Source organism: Biomphalaria glabrata, chromosome 5 (assembly GCF_947242115.1).
Source record: "Biomphalaria glabrata chromosome 5, xgBioGlab47.1, whole genome shotgun sequence".
NCBI classification, from domain to species: Eukaryota; Metazoa; Mollusca; class Gastropoda; family Planorbidae; genus Biomphalaria; species Biomphalaria glabrata.
In genome coordinates, this window is record NC_074715.1 from 37,090,635 (window position 1) to 37,096,235 (window position 5,601).

Consider the following 5,601-nt stretch of genomic DNA (forward strand, 5'->3'; position numbering starts at 1 on the left):
CTGTTGCTCCTTGGGCCCCAATATATGGAAGGGCCTCAAGTGTTGTTGCAGGTCAATCTTGTACGTTTAAAGTGTTAACACGTCCTAAAACTGCCAGAAATTGGGCCGGTTCACACCCTTTCTCTGAATTCAACATGGGAAATTACAGGCCCATGTTATGTGAAGGAAAGAAGAAAGAGGAGAAATGTTGAACATGTGTGTGTGTGTGTGTGTGTGTGAGAGAGAGAGAGAGAGAGAGAGAGAGTCAGAGTGTATATATATTTTAATATATATATGGTCAGTGCTTTTCTTGTGACGGTACGGCGTAACGTCACCTTTTTCAATGTGGAAACAATTATAACTTTTCTTGTATTTCAACGTTTATTATTAATTTATTAGTAGTTAAAAGTTAGGCAATCCATCTGTGAGTGTTTTTTTTTACAAAAAAGCACTATATATGGTTATATAGATTTAGGGTTAATATCCCTATAACTGTATGGTTTGCAGAATCGTGGAGCGGTCTTGTGCTTATGTTCCGCCTCTGCAGTGCATGATCTACTCATTTGCATGAACCTTCAGTGATGGAGATGTACAGTACCATTCTTCTCAACAAAACTTGTTCGTTTTTTTATCATCAATAAAAATGTCTTTCATTGTTCTCGTGTCGCTGTCAAAATGTAGACCAATATTCAAACCTATAATATAATATTTATAGTTTACATTAGAATCCATATGGTGTTATCAATTGGGTTGTTTGTTTTGGCATGTCATACCAATAATTATTTTTTTTATTTACTTTAATAGAAAAATACCATTTTTAAAGAGTTCAATATTACATTTAAAGAGGTTTGACTATAATATGAGATTGAGCCTATGAATACTATACACACATAAAAGATACATTTAATGGTGTGGGTTACCAAACTAGCTACCTATCTATAGTATTTTTTCTTGTTTTTTTTTTTTTGCCTATTTATTTCTCTGAGAAAGGACCACGGTCAATTTAATGTATTTTTAATGACTTAACATGCCATAAAACTTTCCTGCTGTGGAACCACAAAGTCTAATCTGTCACTCTAGACTTCACAAAATCAAGCAACACTAACTACTGAGATTTGTTTTTTTAATAGCTTGCCCACTTTATCCCTCGTCTTCACCAGACACCCCCCCCCCCCTGTCCTTTAATCACCAACTCAACGCGGGAATAAGTGAAAATATGTGTGTGTGTGTGTGTGCTACTAAGGCGGAGTTCTGTGAATAGAGGGGCTAAGCGGTCAATGGGATTCTGCTCAACCAATTTCTAGTACTAGATCTATACAGTAACATTATCGGAGTTAGGATGGCTGCCTGGTCGTGCGGTTAGCGCGCTGGACTGTCGTTCGGATTTATCGACGGTCGAGGGTTCAAACCCTGCCCGCTGCCATCCCCCGTCGTCCTGCGGGAGGTTTGGACTAGGAAGTAAACTATCTTCAACTCTGAAGGAACATCCGAAACATGTAAAACATTTTACAAAACAAGGTTCTGGATCCCAGAACACCTCTACCCCAGAACTAACCCTGTGTGCCTGACATATTATCGGGGATAAGCTCTGGATCCCAGATCACCTCTATCCCAGATCACCTCTATGTACCTACGTCTTTTTTTCTGACTAATTGATGAACCTACAGACAGACGAGACAGACAGATGGAGTGAGTTGATATAAGCGATATATAACAGAAAAGACATGGCAGTAATTAGTATTTATTAATAAGGCAGTAATTATGTCAACTTAAAATATACAAAGAAGAATGTGTGTTGACCTCCTTCAGTCTTAGAACGTGGAACACTTTGTTTCATGTGGCTACTGAGTCCTATGTATCATCCTTTGTTTCATGTGGCTACTGAGTCCTATGTATCATCCTTTGTTTCATGTGGCTACTGAGTCCTATGTATGTATCATCCTTTTTGTTTCATGTGGCTACTGAGTCCTATGTATCATCCTTTGTTTCATGTGGCTACTGAGTCCTATGTATCATCCTTTGTTTCATGTGGCTACTGAGTCCTATGTATCATCCTTTGTTTCATGTGGCTACTGAGTCCTATGTATCATCCTTTGTTTCATGTGGCTACTGAGTCCTATGTATCATCCTTTGTTTCATGTGGCTACTGAGTCCTATGTTGGAGAGACATTTCCAATCATGTATAACGGGCAGGTCAAGTTGGCATTTCCCAAATGTGGTGGTTGAGGAACCAAACATATTTCACACTGACCTCGCTTTTCTACCAGAGCTGAAGTCATCGCCTTTGGTCACTGTCACCCTCTCACTGTGATAGAAGTACAGACACATGTAGACCTTGATTAAGATGCAGGTTTTTTAAATTTCATTTTATTTCCTTTTTTTTTCTTGTTCTTTTCCTTATAATTATTTCCCCTCTCTAATTAGATCATTTGAAAGAATTGTTATTGCAAAGAGGTCCCGTGCTAGAAAATTTGAATATGACCTTGAGACGCTTTATCGACCTTGGATGAATTTCATTCCTGCACTCGGAGGGGGAAGGGGGGCGGATTGATTGTTTTGCCAGCCACCATAAAGATTGAGAACCATTGATCAGCGGGTGTCCACATCTTCTGATTATCTTCAAGATTAGAGGATGTTGTTTTTTTTTTTAAGCGTTCCACCTGTGGCAATGGTTCCCAGTGAGGGGCATATAAAACAGTTTACACGAAAGCGGGGATAAGAGGGTGAGAAGAACGTCTGGGGACAGTTGATCACCCTAAACACAAATTCAAAAAAGAAAAAAATTACACGGCGAACAATGTGTGTGCCTCATTCTGGCCCTTATCCTTGTCTCTTATCCCCGTGACCCATCGCATGATTCAGCCATTAGCAGCGCTCCAAGGGAGGTAAGGAAGAAAAATGTTGTTCTTCTATTTCATGAATGACAGGGGCGCTAACCGAGGCGAGTCCTGACCCGTCATTGACAAACTAAATGACTCGGAACTTGTGGGAGAGCGAGGGACAAGAAGGAAGGGGCTGGAGCGGGGGGCATGAATCAAGACAAGCAAACAGTGATTTGCATGCTTATTATCAGGGGTGTGGGTGTCCGACACTCAACAGAGAGGAGCGTTTTGAAGGGAAGGGCATTGGAAATACTTGTGTTTATTTTCTTCTTTGTGGTTGTTTCATTTCTAAAGGTCATATAATGTATGACAAACAACACAGGAGACACTACTTCGATAAGCACTTACTGTTTTGGTATGACATATGTCCAGTACTAAGAAAACCCATTATCTTTTGATTCTATCATCAGAGACTGCAAGAGAGCAAACAAGAGAATTTTGTACAAGTGAGTTAAATTGTGCTGTCAAAAGTTTATGATGTAGGCTACTGATAACAGTTGATGATAACTATCTTGTAGAATCTATTAAGGGCCTGTGGAATTAAAAGAATGTTCCGGAATACTATATTCTAAAATCTCGTATATAAATTTGGTTGAAAACTGTTGAAAAACAACAACATATGAATCTATCTCATAATGACTTTAGACGTACAGCTATTGTACTTTTGCTTCTTTTTCTTTCCTGTCTTCAACACTCTAGAAATGATTCTTTTGGTTTATGAAACTATTATTATTAATTTATTTTTTAATTTTATAAACGTTTTTGATTGTTTCACTTTTGATCTTTCCACTTCAGCTATTTACATTTTGTTGCCGGTATTTCACTTTTTTTTCCTTTTTTTTTTATGACTGATCTAAGGAAAACACAGATTTCCTATTTTTTTTGTCCAATCCTAAAATATTTTTTTTTCTTAAATCTTATTCTTTCTCTAGAAATGAGGATGCAGTGTCAAATTTAAACGTTTTAGCCCGCAAGAACAGTGAATGGTGTTAAGATGGCTTCCTTCCAAAACAGGTCATTTACATGTTTATTCAGAAGAAAGCCTGGGGTCATTATTTGCCAATCCAAAAAATGGGACATGGGTATCAATGGAGGTAACCCGCAGTCATCTGGTGACTTTGTCCAGTCATGATTGATCAAAATGTTTTCCTAACGTTTTCCATTAGGCCACCCCCTCCCACCCATTTTTAAACTGAAAGTCTGCTAGCCAAGTATGAACATCTTCTGTCTGGTCCCATTCTGCTACTGAACATGTCATGAGTTCAACAAAAATCTGTCAGCAATAACATTTGGAATTAAATCCAATAGCGCCAAAACTTTGACCGAACTAGTTGCAAGACTTCATTGAAATAATATGAGAAAGAAACTTAAAACTGAAATTTTTTCAGAATTTTGTAACTGATAATTTGCCGTACAAGAGTGGAGTTTAAAAACGAGGAAAAATTGAGAGAGAGAAAGAGAGACGGGGGGGGGGGGAGATATATAATTATAACAAGCTAAAGGAAACGATGGGAAAAAAACATGGGGAGGCAGCTCGTCATCAGAAAATACTTCTGTAATTGGATAGATTTATTGATCTATTTATAATATTAATTTTCGAGTAGATAAAATAAACAAAAGCAAAAGCAATTTGATTGAAGAAAAATGAAAGAACAAAAAGACCGCCAGACAGTGCATACAACAACACCGAGTGAATAGTTACAATAAAATAATAAAATTGCAACCCGAAAAAAGAAAGATCATTTTGAAAAGATAGTGTCTAGACAAGTCGCGAGAGAAATACTTACAGACATATGGAAATGGACCGAACACAGCAGTGTGACTAATGGTGTTTATCTCTTCCAAGTGTCCCTGGACATCTGAAGGACAAATTTAGTCCTTGAGGTGTCGTGCTTCTGCTGTGATAATAATTATTGTTACCACTAGAAGCAGCGCCTGCTCGTTAGGCGCGAGATAATTGGCTCACCACCACGTTAGCAGATGGTAGCCGTTACATCAATTGTATAGCCACTGTTGTGCCTGAAGGGGGGGGGGAGGGATAAAAAGAGAGTTGAGGGGGGGGCAGAGAGAGAGGAGAGCTGAGTTTTTAGCTCATGATTAGTAGCTTCACAGGCCGACTCTTCGTTGATTTGGTACTTTTTTTCCCCCTCTCTTTTCGTTATGTTAGAAGATAATACGCCATCTTAAAGTGATTGGGCTTTAAGTCCGTCTCAAGCCGCCCCCCTTGAAACTACTTTCGGCTTGAAAACGTTGAAACTGTTTCGCTTTCATGTTTTCTTAATGAGAAGCTAGAGTAGATTTGGAAAGTAGGAGACTAGCACAGGACATGAATGAAGATATCGCACAGAGACGAAGCAGAAACTTTTCATCAAAACATAAAGAGAGAGATAAAGAGAGAGATAAAGAAAGATCAATGAAATAAAGAGAATGATCAATGCACACATGCTGATTCATGTTTTTTAACAATGGAGCCTAGAAGATATAACTCACTGGTGTAAATAAAATGACTTAGCTTTCTGATTATTCCCAATAAAGTTGTAGATTATAAGCAGTAATCAGACTTTGAAATCAAAGATACAAAAGGTAAACTATTTTTAACTCTTCATCTCCGTAATTATTTGTCCACGTTCTGACAGAATTGTTCATTTTTCACATGTGCACATTCTCTACCCTGGTATGATTAAACATCAATAACATTTTTGTTTGTGATCAGAAAACGTTACTTTGGGTATAGAATTAT

The 5,601-nt window shown here is 38.1% G+C and overlaps 1 long non-coding RNA gene across 1 annotated transcript; it reads right to left on the minus strand.

Annotated features, from left to right (window-relative positions):
* Nucleotides 1-450: 450 nt before the first annotated feature.
* On the minus strand, nucleotides 451-4,794 carry LOC106060134 (uncharacterized). The gene is made up of 3 exons (XR_001216385.2): nucleotides 4,649-4,794; nucleotides 3,210-3,274; nucleotides 451-674 (listed from the first exon to the last, which is right to left on the minus strand). It is a non-coding gene; the product is annotated as an uncharacterized LOC106060134 (long non-coding RNA).
* Between the last annotated feature and the right edge of the window lie 807 nt (nucleotides 4,795-5,601).